Source organism: Bombina bombina, chromosome 4, assembly GCF_027579735.1.
Source record: "Bombina bombina isolate aBomBom1 chromosome 4, aBomBom1.pri, whole genome shotgun sequence".
Lineage (NCBI taxonomy): Eukaryota > Metazoa > Chordata > Amphibia > Anura > Bombinatoridae > Bombina > Bombina bombina.
The window spans coordinates 420115262-420131416 of NC_069502.1; the positions used below are offsets into that span (position 1 = coordinate 420115262).

The 16155-nt window shown below is 34.5% G+C and overlaps 1 protein-coding gene across 2 annotated transcripts in view; it reads right to left on the reverse strand.

Annotated features, from left to right (window-relative positions):
• Nucleotides 1-15431, reverse strand: part of OSTN (osteocrin) — a 77368-nt gene extending 61937 nt beyond the window's left edge. For both annotated transcript variants that reach the window (XM_053709045.1, XM_053709044.1), the window contains exon 1: nucleotides 15375-15431. The gene's annotated coding sequence lies outside the window, so the exon portion shown is untranslated. The remainder of the gene's footprint in view (nucleotides 1-15374) is intronic.
• Nucleotides 15432-16155: the final 724 nt, after the last annotated feature.

The window sequence follows — 16155 nt, forward strand, 5'->3', positions numbered from 1 at the left end:
AGTGACAGTGCTAAATGGGTTATACAGACAATTCTTGATACACATCAATAAAAATACATATGGCCACAATAAATACAATTAAAAAATTTAAAGTTGCATATCTGATCATATATCAACAAATATATACAAAATATTGAATACAGAAGATCAGCAACAACAATTATGGTAAGATAAGTAAACTGTGTGATGCATTACAAGATATTCTCTTAGTTGAACTATGTATGGAATCTGGACGTCTATATTTAAGGGTGCTATCCACATATACACTATGCAGCTTCCCATTTTTTAATTGTATACATTGTGGCTATATGTATTTTTATTGATGTGTTTCAACAATTGTCTGTATCATCCATTTAGGACTGTCACTTTAAGATAAGAAACATCTTTTTGTAAAGAAATATGAATAATACCCAATAGGTGGCGCTGTTACTTAGGGCTCTATTTATCATTCCAATTCTCCTATATTTTCTCCTAAAAGTTCTCATGAGAAATAATTCTCCTATTTATTATTCAATAATACTCCTAAAATTGGGCAAGTTCGACTGTAAAATTCTCCTACTCTGTTCTAACTCTCCTTGGAGAACATGTTCTCCAAAAAAGGGTTAAATTAGATCTTTTTAGTCGTATTTCATATAGTTCTCCTAATAATTCTCCTACTTACAAATTTATCATTTATATTCTCCTGTGGAGGACTGAAAGTTCTCCTGCAAGTTCCTACCTTAAAGTTCTCCATAGCTACAGTGGAGAACAGCATTAGAAATCTATTCTATACCAGTTGTAGAAGCAGTTACACACACAAAAAGGGCTCTACAAGGTTCAAAAATTATCTATAACAAAGCACAATAATAATGGTTATTGGAGCGCAATAATAATTTATGATGGAGTAAAAAAAAAATATATAATGGAGCACCAAAATAATATATAACAGAGCACAAAAATGATATCTATTGGGGCATAAAAATAAGATATAAAAAAGCGCTAAAATTGAAGCACAAAAACAATGAAAATGTAGATCTATTTTCTTATACGAAAGTTTGCTGAAGAGGGGCGTTAACAAAGCTACTAGGAAGGCTGTATAAAGATTTCTATTGGTTTATATATGATTGACATGGAGAATAGTTGCTTATTTTTAGTGATAAATAAGGAGAAGATACTAATCCGACTGGAGAAATTTATCATTAGTTCTCCCCAGCTCTCCTCAGCTCTCCCATGGAGAAAAAACTACTTTTTTATGATAAATATGGGCGCACATGTACTCCTCTCCTAAGGAGAGCTGTGGAGAACTGATAGGAGAACAGAAAGGAGAATTCCCCAAATGATTGATAAATAGAGCCCTTAATGTGTGTTGACCTATACCTGTGTACAGGTATAAAGGTAGCCTTTGTATATACACTTGCAGACATGAATAAGGACCTAGCACAGGTCTGAAACGTTGTTGCTTTTGTGTGGAGCATGGTACAATAAAGGTCTTTCTTTTATGAAATCTGCCAAGGCTGGAGTAACTTTTCTTTCAAGATTTGCTGATACAGAGGGGTGGCTTACTCCTGTGCCTGATTGTTTTGGCTGCTGTTCCCCAGCTTTTGGGTTTACAATAGTTTATAATAGAAGAGGTAGAGGACTCCTTCCTTTAAACAAATGTTGCTTTATAAGTACATTTCACAATGCAGGAACTTCCAATTGCAACACAGGATTGGCAGCTGTCCTTATTGCCTTTAAAGGAATATAAATTGCAACATTTTTCTTTCATGATTCAGATAGAGCATACAATTTTAAAAACTTTTCAATTTACTTCTATTATCATATGTTCTTAGTTTTCTTGTTATCCTTTGTTGATAGCAGGAAGGTAAGCTCAGGAGTGTGCCCAAAAGAATGTTATACATTAGCAAGAGCTGTCATGTAATGCTTCAGACATGTGCACACTTTCTATCTAGATATATCTTCAATAAATAATAATAGAAGAACAAAACAAATAATAATAGAAGTAATTTGGAAACTTTTTAAAGGGACATTCCAGCCAAAATTGGAATCCACATGGATGCATTTCAGTTTTGAATAGAAACATTTTTGTAATAGACATGTATTAGCAAAAATGCTTCTAATAAAAGCTGTAACTGTTTCAAATATGTATTTATGTATGCTCCGTGTACCAGCATATTAAACACAGCATCTCTTCACATAGCCTAAGTTGCTTGTACATCTGGTAATGACTCAATTTGTTAATTGCTGACATCATACATGCCCCCACTGGTAGCCTGCAACTGCAGTATTTACAATCCTGGTGCACTGAGAATATCTAACTTTACTTCACATGCACGTGCAGAGAAAATGTTAGCACTAAAACAGGGATAACTTTTACTAGAAGCATGTTTGCTAATACATGAATATTGCAAATATATTTGTATGGAAATATGTATTTCATCTATGTGCATTTACATTTTGACCGGAATGTCCCTTTAATATAGTATTCTATCTAAATCATGAATTAAAAAGTTTGGTTTCAGGTCCCTTTTAACAATGTGTTTAACTCCTTTACAGACATTAACACACATGTATAGGCAAACAATAGTTTTAGCAAATGTTCAAGAGCATTAGAGAATTTTCTTTTTGCAGCGTTATTCACCTTAAAGTACATACCTGGCACACTTTCTATGGTCTCTAAGTCTGACCTTGGAGATCTTTCTCAACAATTGATTGTGAGGTTGTCTCAAACAGGAGATACAATTCATACTTTGTTATAAAAATAATAAACCCAAAACGAGTGTGATAAACAGTAAACCCCATTAACAGCTTTTTTTCTTTATATGCATTTGTTTCAGGGTCAGTTAAAAAATGGTTTTCTTAGTGACCCTGTGAGAGTCTTGGCTTCTGGGATTTGTATAAATTCCTATCTTGTAAACCCTGTGAGCTTTAGTGAATCTGAAAGCTGTCAATATCCAACAGTGACACAGAAAAACATATAACATCCAAACCATATATATGGCTGTTATAGCAGCCAGAAGAAATTTAAATTTAGCTATTGGCTCTCACACTACAGCTACAGTCGTTATTTTCTTTAAACGATTTCATGCTTCTGCATCCTGCAACATAAACAGGAATTATATTATTGTAGTAACAATGGTTTGAAATTGCTGATGTGAAAGGATCATCTTAAAGGGACATTAGACTGCTGGACACAACTACAAGAGAGTAGATACGACTCACTATGCTATTGTTTTCCATAATGTGTCTTCAAAGCTGTTCTCCTATAGTAACACCCTAAAGTTGCCTAATAGTGACCTAATTGTGCCAGATGCTGGGCACCACAGTCTTGGAGTTTAGGTATTCAAACAACCCTGTGACAGAAGCAATGCACATTTTTTTAGACTTTTTAAACCTGCATCATATGCCTCAGGCTTGTGTGCACAATACAGAGCAGGGTGTTACATTTTTTGCAGCTGCTGCATTGCTCTGTATTATTCCGGAGTCATTTTTGTAACTTTAAAACTTTGTTAAATAGATAAAACTAGTCCTAAAGCCTGTGTACACGGGCCAATTTTTTAGGTACCGCGGTTCCAACCCTTGCTCCCTCTGTCTCTCCCCCCTCTCTTTTGCGCTCCCTCTCTCTCCCCCCCTCTCTTTTGAGTTCTCTCTCTACCCCTTATTTTGCACTCTCCCCCTCTTTTGCTCTCTCTCTCTCCCCTTTTTTTGCTCTCTCTCCCCTCTTGTTCTCTCTCTCCCCCCTCTTTTGCTCTCTCTCTCCCACATCTTTTGCTCTCTCTCCCCTCTTTTGCTCGCTCTCTCTCTTCCCCCCTCATCTGCTCTCTCCCCCCTCTTGCTCTCTCTCGCCCTCTTTTGCTCTCTCTCCCCCCTATTTTGCTCTCTCCCCCCTCTTTTGCTCTCTCTCTCCCCCCTCTTTTGCTCTCTCTCCCCCTCTTTTTCGCTCTCTCTTCTCTCCCCCTCTCTTTTGCTCTCTCTTCCCCTCTTTTGCACTCTCTCTTCCCCTCTTTTGCGCTTTCTCCCCCTTCTCTTTTGCGCTCTCTCCCCCTCTCTTTTGCACTCTCTCTCCCCCTCTTTTGTGCACCCTCTCTCTCCCCTCTCTTTTAAACTCTCTCTCCCCCACCCTCTCTTTTGAGCTCTCTCTCCCCCCTCTCTTTTGAGCTCTCTCTCCCCCCTCTCTTTTGAGCTCTCTCTCTCCCCCCACTCTTTTGTGCTCTCTCCCCCCTCTTTTTTGCGCTCTCTTCCCCTCTTTTTTGCGCTCTCTCCCCCTCTCTTTTGTGCTGTCTCCCCCTTGCGCTCTCTCCCCCTCTTTTTTGCGCTCTCTCCCCCTCTCTTTTGCGCTCTCTCTCTCCCTCTTTTACACTCTGTCTCCCTCTTCTCTTTTGCGCTCTCTCCCCCCTCTTTTGCACTCTCTTTTAAACTCTCCCCCCTCTCTTTTGCGCGCTCTCTCCCACCTCTCTTTTGAGCTCTCTCTCTCCCCCTCTTTTGAGCTCTCTCACTCCCCCTCTCTTGCGCTCTCTCCCCCTCTCTTGCGCTCTCTCCCCCTCTCTCTCCCTCTTTTGCGCTCTCTCTCTCTCCCTCTTTTGTGCTCTCTCTCTCCCTCTTTTGCGCTCTCTCTCCCACCTCTCTTTTAAGCTCTCTCTCCCCCCCTCTCCCCCCCTTTTGTACGCTCTCTCCCCCTCTCTTGCGCTCTCTCCCCCTCTCTCCCTCTTTTGCGCTCTCTCTCTCTCCCTCTTTTGCGCTCTCTCTCTCCCTCTTTTGCGCTCTCTCTTCCCCCTCTCTCTCCCCCCCTCTCTCTCCCCCCTCTCTCTCTCCCCCCTCTCTCTCCCCCCCTCTCCCCCCCCCCTCTTTCTCTACCCCCCACTTTCTCTACCCCCCTCTTTCTCTCCCACTCTCTTGCGCTCTCTCTCCCTCTTTTGCTCTTCCCCCCTCTTCTGCTCGCTTTCTTGGGTCTCTCCCGCCAGCCACGCCCCTCCCGCGCGCTCCCGCGAGGCCACACCCCCTTGCCACGCCAGCCGGCCACGCCCCCTTGTACGAGAATGGGGGAGTGGGGCGTGAGGGCGCTAGTGAAAGCTTAAGAAATCTGTGAGGTGTTTGGAATCACTGTTTCCAGCGCTCTACTTACTCCACTCACACCTAGGTCCTGGGAGTACTTCTACTGTGTGTTTAACCATAGAGTTGCAGAATCGCTACTCTTAAAATGACATGCTCTAACAAATTAGAGCATGTAATTTTTCGACTATAATGACCCTTTAATTCTGGGACAAGGTACTCATAAGCAAAGATACTTGACAGTTAGTATTTGGTCAAATAATGTAAGGTTAAAATAAAAGCCAAAACATTTAGATAATGTGTCTGTAACTTGTAGTTATCTCCAGTTTTACTTAACATTCTTTTGATATAAAATATTAGTTAAATAGTTGTTTGTGGGAGAACTCATAATATATAATAACTGAAATATACAAACAGATTTTGACAGAAGAGAACCAGGCAAACTCATCTAATCTGTCCAATGTTTTAATTAAATATTTGCAAATTGTAGGTATAATTCATTCTTAAACCTTATGCATAAACCAGACAATTTTAAATAAATCTTATAAAAGATAATGTCATTTATGAATTGTCAAATTGCTTTACCAGAATTTAGATAAACTACATATATTACTTATTCCTGAAACCATTAATAAATTCAGATAAGACTAAATTCTCTAAAAACAAAAAAGGGAAAAGAAATACAAATCACAGGTATCATATGACTCGTGAGAGAAAACATTAGTAACAAATACTTAAATACATCTTTATTTAAAGGACCATTATAGGGAGAAAAAATGACATGCTCACATTTGTTACAGTGTGTCGTTTTCTCAGTATCAACCCTGCAAATCTATGCATGTAACATGCACAAAGATTTTAAATACATATATAAAGGAGCCACAGAAAAGTGTTGGCCCAAGCTGAAATTGCTTTTGAGCCAATCAGCAGTGCTAATCGTAGGACTAATCGTGATGACTCCGGAGCAGCAGTTCTCTCTCAGTAGGTATGACTTTAGGGTTGAACATAGATTTGCAGGGCTGATAGTGGATACAATGTTATGCCCTTTGATTCATTTTTCCACGTTCCATCAATTAAAAAGGGATTTTTTTAAATTGTACTACAGTATTTTATAATGAAAAACAGATAAACCATTGCTGACTAAATCAACTTCTTGTCAAGTTTGTGGAGTTACCCCTAACGTTCAGTAAACATTCTGCAGTATTAGTAACATGCATTTAATAATCTTTTACTTATCATATTCTCATATAAGATACCTATAATATGTTTTGTTTTTTCATTTCCATGCGCATGTTAGAAATTTTGTAAGGCAATTTTTCATTGTAAGTCACACAAATACTTAAAGGGACACTGAACCCAAATTTTTTTTTCATGATTCAGATAGAGCATGACATTTTAAGCAACTTTCTAATTTACTCCTATTATCAAATTTTTCATTCTCTTGGTATCTTTATTTGAAATGCAAGAATGTAAGTTTCTATGACGGCCCATTTGTGATGAACAACCTGGGTTGTTCTTGCTGATTTGTGGATAAATTCATCCACCAATAAAAAAGTGCGGTCTAGAGTCCTAAACCAAAAAAAAAGCGTAGATGCCTTCTTTTTCAAATAAAGATAGCAAGAGAGCAAAGAAAAATTGATTATAGGAGTAAATTATAAAGTTGCTGAAAATTGCATGCTCTATCTGAATCACGAAAGAAAAAATTTGGGTTCAGTGTCCCTTTAAAGGAACAGTCAAGTCAAAATTAAACACATGATTCAGATAGGGCATGCAATTTTAAACAACTTTCCAATTTACTTTTATAATCAATTTGCTTTGTTCTTTTGATATTCTTGTGTTGAAAGCTAAACCTAGGTCAGCTCATATGCTAACTTCTAAGCTGTCAAGAAAACTGAAATAAGGGTGCAGTCTGCAGAGGCTTAAATGCAAGTTAATCACAGAGGTAGCAAGTATATTAATATAACCATGTTGGCTGTGCAAAACTGGGGAATGGGTAATAAAGGGATTATCTATCTTTAAAAAAAAAAAAAATTCAAGTAGACCATTCCTTTAACATTCTGTTTAATTTATTATTATAATAATTATTAATATTAATTTTGATTACTAATGTTTCTGACCAAAATGAAAACAAATCCCCAAAATAATTTAAAAGGACATAAAGTACAAAAAGAAAATGTTATAGCATTTTACTATTGCTTGGATATTTTAAGTGTTTAACCCCTGCAAATGTGACTGAGCAGAGGAGAGGCTTACAGGCATTGGAAACAACAACAAGAACCCCCCCCCAAAAAAAAAAAAAACCAACAACACACTTTAGCGCTTGTCAGCAAGTGGACTATTGTAAGTAATCCTTACATGGGGGTCAAGTAAGCATATGGATGGACACAGGAGTGGCTGCAAAGGCAAAAATAGAATAATTTACATGTGCTTAACAGACTAAGATACATAAATGTAGAGGTTAGTGTCTCTTTATATATATTTATACATGTAAATTATCCTAATTAATGTCCACCAGATGTACCTGATACATTTTGGAAGCTAAGACTTTCTATAATTAGGTTCATAATCAAGTGGGCAGATACAGTATATGTGACTTTAAATAACTGCATTAAAGTTAGCTGGATGAGACATATTGGTATATCGGTTGCAGGTTGGTTAATTATAAATAAGAATGTTGCTTTACTCCTAAATGTAAGAGGGCTATTAAGAAAAACTCCTTAATGACTGTGCAATAAGAATGTGTTGGGTGACTACATTTACAGAATAGTTGACTTAATTATTCTACTTGATTTTTACTGAAGGGACACTGCTGAAAAAAAATAAGCTGCATTTTTTCATTAGAGAATTTTATTTTTAAGTCATATTACTCATTTTTACTATGTGTTTAATCCCTGCAAATGTGTAATTAAATTGTCAAAGTTGTGCACCTGTGATTTCCCAATAAGGATATAGGTGGTGAGCAAATAACAAGTAGGTATACACATTTCCGTACTACATAATATTTTATTCCATTCATGTATATGTACATTTTATTTTATAAATCAAAGCCTGTAAAATCCTTAGTTTATAATTATTTGTACTGAATCTCAATATGTGTTGCTCCCTTGTATCACGTTTGTCTTTAGTGTCTTGCAACAGAATTAATATTGTTATACTGAATAGATTTTTTATTTGTATGGTCTATATTTTATTAAATGTAGCAAACATATCAATAAATTAAAGAGGAAATATTTTCAAAAACAAAACGATTTATGTTTCTTTTAAAATAAAACAGTATTAGTTTCTTTATTACAGTTTTCCTGTTATAGCTGCCCATCTACAGAAATATTTCACAATCAATACAAAAAGGCACAGGGAATATATAGTATTATAAAATATAATATTTCTCCTCATTACAAAGCACATCCTGACTATCTCATGCCTAAACTACAGCACTTTTTGTTAGGTATAACATATGCCCTTAACCTTCAAACATTTAGAGAGGTGTTTTAACCCTCATATGTCATTGCAACCTCCTTACTATTACCTCCATACTATTAACTTCTAAAAATATCAAGTATATCCAATAAGATGTTACATTGTTAAAACATATTTTTTAATAGTTTGTACACTATTATAAAAGGGAAAATATGGTGCTAAATGTGGTCTTTTGGGAAGTTTATTAGTAAAAATGGCTTATAAGGAGAAAGAATTTTGCAGAACATAAAACAAATTATAAACTGCAATTTGCAGACATTTGCTTAAGTAATTAAAATTGACTGTTATAATTGATTTCATGGCCTTTATAAATTTAACCTTAAATGCAGCTACCATTTAACATCCAATTACTTAGAGTACAAAAAGTAATTTGGGAATGTAATTTGAAGGGATTTGTTGAGCAAAATATACATGTCTTAAAGGGACAGTCTAGTCAAAATTAAACTCTCATGAATGCAATTTTAAACAACTTTCCAATTTACTTTTATCATCAAATTTGCTTTGTTCTCTAGGTATTCTTTGTTGAAAGCTTAACCTAGGTAGGATTAGAAACTGATTTCTAAGCTGTTGAAAACCGACTATTATTTCAGTGCATTTTGACAGTTTTTCACAGTTAGACACTGCTATTTCATGTGTGTCATATAGATAACATTGTGCTCACTCCTGTGGAGTGATTTATGAGTCAGCACTAGTTGGCTAAAATGCAAGTCTGTCAAAAGAACTGAGATAAGGGGGCAGTCTGCACAGTCTTAGGTACAAGGTAACCACAGAGTAAAAAGTATATTAATATAACCGTGTTGGTTATGCAAAATTGGGTAATGAAGAGATTATCCATCTTTTTTTAAACAATAAACATTTTCAAGTAGACTGTCCCTTTAATTTGTTAGAGCATATAATTTTAGCACAACTAACCCTGCAAGTCTATGTCGTTGTGTGACTGCAACTGCTGATTGGCTCAATGGCTGTGCCTGCTTGTGACCAGCAGTGCTCTTCAGCTAGCAAGCAGTACATTAACCTTCTCTAAAGGAGTTCAAAACATAGACTTGCAGCTTTGCTAGTGCTAAAATTACATGTCCAAATGTATTAGATCATGCAATTGTAGTATTAGCAACTATGCCCTACAATGTCCCTTTATTTTTATATTTTTGTTTCTGTTAGAAGCAATTCTGTTTTTATACTGCATTGAAACAGTGACAGGTTAAATGAACACATTTGTCTTTGTTTAAAAACAACATTGTAGTCAATGGTTTCTTGTTTAATCTAAAACTCATGTTCCTCTCCTCAATAAACCAAAATTATCTTGCAATTCTTTCAGAGGAGTGTCCCTCTCCACCAGAAAAAAAAAAGTTGTCTTTATCAGCCAGTAAGGGTTAATAGGAAGTACAAATCCAATACTGCAGCGTTACAGATTTTACTTATTTTTTCAGGCAAAAAATATTTTCAACATGTGTAGATGATGCTCTGATGCATTTTTGAGTACATCTTCCCTATAACAATGATATTTTGTAATGAAATGGAGTAATTACAAGTATACATAAAAATAGCAAAATATTATGTATTAGGTTACATAATTATATTAGGTTATAAGGCTAGAGTACTTCACATTACTTTGAGATTTATTTGCAAAAGAGAATAGGAGAAATGGGAAAACAGGAAATCCACTAAAATATCACAAAATTAAAAACAACGAAAGACAAAATAAACAACAATTTTTGTAACATTTCATTATACCTGTCCTATCCTTTTGTTTATCAATGGATCACATGATCTTGTTTTAATTTCTTTTTTATACAATACAAAAATGTCATACTATTAGTTTGATATGTATTGCTGCCCAGAGAGTAAAGTTTTAAAAATATCAATCCACATGTATCTGATGAGTTACCAGAGTAAAAATCCCCTGTAACTAGTTTATAAACCACATTACGTCCATCCTTACAATGTTGTTGTTTTTTTGGAGAATCATAAAAACATTTTAGATGTTACATATTATATAATACAATTGCTGTACACTAGTAATAATCATCATTATTAAAAATAAATAATAATAATAATAATAATTATATATATATATATATATATATATATATATATATATATATATATATACTGTTGCAACCAAATAGGGATACATTCACTAGGCAATCACTGTGCAGAATACAACTCGGTTAGACTTCTGAAGTCTGGAGTATGTATCTCGACCTTTTGTAAGTACTGGAAAAACACAAACATAAATAGTAAAAGTACACTGCTCTCAAGCAGTTTATTGAGAAATCAATTTGAGTTTTTTGTGTGCCTTTAATCTAAATCAGGTCACTGATAACGTAAAGGGACATGGAACTCAACATTTTTCTTTCATAATTCAGAAAGAGCATGTGATTTTAAACAACTTTCCAATTTACTGCTATTGTCAAATTTGCTTCAATCTTTTGGTATCCTTTGTTGAAGAAGCAGCAATGCATTCCTAAGAGCTAGCTGAAAACATTGGGTGAGCCAATGACAAGAAGCATTTATATGCAGTCACCAATCAGCAGTTGCTCCCAGTAATGCGTTGCTGCACCTGAGCGTACATGGCAATGCTTCTAAACAAAGGAGACCAAGAGAAGAAAGCAAATTAAATAGAATTGGAAAGCTGTTTAAAATTACATGCTCTTTCTGAATCTTCATACTAACTATATAGGGGCCTATCTATCAAGCTCTGAATGGAGCTTGATGGCCCGTGTTTCTGGCGAGTCTTCAGACTCGCCAGAAACAGCAGTTATGAAGCAGCAGTTTAAAAACCGCTGCTCCATAACTTTGTCCGCCTGCTCTGAGCAGGCAGACAGGAATCGCCGCAATTCAACCCGATCGAATACAGTCCTGTTGATTGACACCTCCCTGTTGGCGGCCGCGAGTCAGCAGGGGGTGGCGTTGCACCAGCAGTTCTTGTGAGCTGCTGGTGCAATGCTGAATACGGAGAGCGTATTGCTCTTCACATTCAGCAAGGTCTTGCGGACCTGATCCGCACTGTCGGATCAGGTCCGCAAGACCTTTCATAAATAGAGGCCATTGTGTTTCATAAAGTATAAAAATAAATAAACAAGAAGGCTTTAATTGTACTCATTTAATACATAAACAGTAGCATAGTCCTTAAAACTGACTCACAACTCCCAGTTTCCAAAATTATTTACTTTGTCCCTGCATTAAGTGGTGTCCTTAAAACCACCATTTCCCCCCAAATAACCAATAGAATTCAGCTTAATGAAGTAAACCTAAGGAGGAAGTAGTGGCCTCCTGATCATAGAGCCCCCAGTTATCCAGGATAACAAAAGCTTTGCATGCTCAGCCAGTGTTGTGAGTTCTTTTGGAACTCACTTCATATGATATCACTCTTATCTTATGTGTTTCTGTATCATCTGTATGCTGATACACTGAAATCTACTGCTCTTGACCAGACATATTACATTCCTTGCTCACTCCTGTCAACAAAACCTGTCTTATGCTGGATGCCATTACTTAAAGATCAGCATCTCTAACACTGATATGTTTTTTCTCCCTTTTTTCACTTTCCCTACTCCTCAAATCTCAGTTTATGTGAATAACCCTTCACCACATCATGCCCACTCATGCCTTGGGACCAAATTGGATTTAAAACTTTTTTTTTTTGAGGTAACATTTAGCCTTTGGATAATTCCTGTTATTTCCACCTTTAAAATATCTTGAACATTTGTCACTTCCTCATACAAGGCTCAGCTATCTCCACTCATTTGTCAATTTCTACCTAATCTACACCAGTTCTGTCCTCCCTGGTCTCCCAAGCTATAATCGTGGGAGCCCCTATCAGGCTAATTCTCCTTGTGTGTTGTCTCTCCTGTACCTCTCTGCCAGTCCCCATTGGCTTCTCTTAAAGGGACTCTGAACCCAAATGTTTTCTTTCTTGATTCAGATAGAGCATGCAATTTTAAGCAACTTTCTAATTTACTCCTATTATCAATTTTTCTTCATTCACTTGCTATCTTTATTTGAAAAAGAAGGCACCTAAGCTTCTTTTTTGATTCAGACCTCTGGGCAGCACTTTTTTATTGGTGGTTTAATTTATCCACCAATCAGCAAGAACAATCCAGGTTGTTCACCTAAAATGGGCCGGCATCTAAACTTACATTCTTGCATTTCAAATAAAGATACCAAGACAATAAAGAAAATTTGATAATAGGAGTAAATTAAAAAGTTGCTTAAAATGTCATGCTCTATTTGAATCACGAAAGAAAAAAATTGGGTTCAGTGTCTCTTTAAGCTCAAAGTACAATTACAAATCTTGACCCTAACACTTCATCCTATCTGTGTTCTTGTCTACCAATATGCTCCCAGTACGCTTTACAGTCTGATTATTACCTGTGTATTTCCTTCTCTATCATTATTTTCTCACATTCCCATCTAAAAACTTTTCTAGAGCTTAGTCTTTTCTGTGGAATTCCTTGCCTTGACCTGAGAAACTTGCCTCTTTACATTTTAAAGTTTTAAGCATTCCATATAAACCCATCTGTTCAGGTAAGTATACAAATTACAGTAAAATGTTTTTCATTTTTTTTTAACTTGCCTCTCATCCCTCACTGTTCCCCTCAACTCTCCCCATGTCCATCATTTGGCATGTAAACTAATGAGCCCATTGTCCAGAAGATCATTTCATGTAAAGCTGGCTTACAGAAAGAGACTAAGTCATAACTCTCTATAGTTCAGTATCTGCCTTTGACTAATCAGCTTTGCAGTTATGAATCTTTTTTATAAAATACATTATAAATAAATCAATAATATATGATAAAAGTAATATTTTGTATTATTCAGCTATAAGAACCACTTCCAAGTTTCCTACAAAGTCAAAAGAAGGTAATGTTGTATACAATTATGGTATTTCATATCAGAAATGAAGACAGCTTGTAAAATAATCTAATTTATATAATGGTGGCTGACCAGCCGTGTTAGGGCTTGTCGGATGTCAATACTTCTTTACATTTTCCTAAAAAACATGTAATTGTTTGTCATTTTTGTCAAGTGCACCTATACATCAAGGTTTGTGTTTTACATCAAATTAGCCTACATGTGCAATACATATATTAGTCATTGCTTGATTAAAGTTATATTTTATAATGCATTTTTTTATAAGTAATGTACCTATGTTTGCATTTACAAGTTGCTAAATATACAAATATATACAAAAGGTTTGTCATACCCTATCTTAGGGAAAATGTAAAGACCTGATACTGCTCTAGATGTGTACAACAATGTGCAGACTAAAAACGTCTCAAAGTGAATTCATTTTACTTTCTGTTTCACTCCTACTACAAAGTTAAAAAAAAATTGAGACAGGACAGAAATATATGATATATGTTACATATATAATACTTATATTATTACTATATTATTACATATGTAACATATAATAATATTAAAAAAAAATTGATTATTTTGTATTAAAACAATAATTAAAATTACAGAAAGTAAAAATTACAAATAGGTGATGCAAGCAAGCTATAATAAACAAACAACATATTCTATAAATGATTGGATTTAGTTTTTCATCATTTCCACCTAAACTTCCATATTTTTGGTTACAGAACATTTAAACATGTGTTCTATATTTATTGACTGATTTGTTTATTAATTGATTAATTTACTAAATTATAAAAAATCGCATCAAAATAAGATATCTAATGCAAAATGTTAAGATGTATATTCCTATAGTAATGCAAAAATAGATTATTTTAATTTCAGTCTAAGACCAAATTCTACAATCTAGCAAAATGCTTTTTTCAGAAATATTGCACTATGCAAGGATTTATTATTCATATGAATGTATGGAAATACTAAACCAATATAAGAAATTGTTATTATATAACAGAATCTACTGCACAAAGAGTTTCATGCAAGTTAAAAGAAACCCACACATTTATTACAAAAAAATTGCAAACAAAAAGATCACATGGTTGGGCAAAGATGCACAGATATTACCAAAACAAAGTGAACAATGACAAATTCACTTATTATTTTAACATTGAGAATTTAATTATGATAATGAGTAAATAGTGCAAGAAACATAATTTAATATCTACATATACAGACGAAGTGGTTTACTTTTATGTAATTTATGCTAAATTTAACTTTTTCTGCATCAGTGTCTTTAAATTATGGCACCCCAATTCATGGCCAATGTTTTCCTATCTTATGACATAATATATTAAACAAAATTTTTGCAAAAATAAGAAAATATCTCTGTTTGCAAAAGTTTACAATCCAAGTAAAGTTTTACTGGTTACATGTTCTGTAATTGATTGTCAGAACTAAACCCCAGCAGGTGTTATATCTAAATGGAATTACTTGACAATAGTTTATAAGTAAATCATGTAAGTCACAATATCTTAAAAAAAATTGCACCTATTAAACAATTCTAACTAATGAATTCAATACTTATTTCTGTACATAAATATTTAACATATTTCTTCCACATAAATATAAATCTACAAAAAAAAAAAGCAAAATTCTACACAATCTCTAAATGCGAATTAACTAAATTTTATATAGTGAAAGAATATATTTTAAAATATATATGCTTATCGGTTACCCATTTTAAACCAATTTTTATAAATAAAATAACCCATTAAAATTATTATAATTTAATCTGTACTCAATGTGTGTATAATATAAAATCTGATGGTATTTTAACAGTATTCAAATATTATAAATATATTGAAATAACAATATGAATTATAAAGAATACTTGCAGCTAAAATATAGTGTGCACTGTCTTTACCACAGTGTTATTGTAGATAACAAATTCCCAGAAATACAGATTAACATACATATTATTGAGAAAATGCTATTTCCCCCATCCTTACCTTGAGATTCAACTATCTTTCACTTTAGCTGTTTCTGATCTGTTTCTTCCTCCTCCAACCTAATCCCTGTTATTGAGCTTGTCCTGTGAGATTTTATAGAGGCTGCTCCAACAACCCTTCACCAATCCCTGACTTTGCTTACTGTTACATCATTTTCAGAGATTTTCCACTGATCTTTATTTTAATCTTTCCACTTTCTGTTTTCTCTCTCTTTATTATTTTTTTTTACACCTCTTTATTGTATATGGGATTCCTCAGCATGGACATGACAAATATAATTGTATTACTGAATATTTATTATATTTTTAGTGTCTGTCTTACTAAAATATTGAAGGAATATATGGATTAATTTGAGATGTATCTGACCTATGAGTAAATTTATGCTGTATTTATAAAAAAACAAAAATATCACTGCCCATGATTGTAAATAATCTGTAATTACAATCTTCATTTCATTTTACCTCTGTTTTTCAATTTAGCAGTTCCAAACCTCAGGAAATATGTCAGTTTTTGGAACTAGAATACACATAATAAACGTATAAATCATTTAATTGACTTGTGGTTTTAAGTCTTGACTAGGCAAATTACTGTATTTCCTTTTACCTTCCCAGGAAATGCATGCCAGTGAGATATATATCTCACTGTACCATTCCCTCTGAAATAACTGAGCAATAAGCTAAACTGTACAAAATGTTAAGTGTGGTGTCCACATGCTTTAACAACAATACAAATAACTATATAACTGATTCTGTATTAACATTTTATTGCTTTGTATATGATA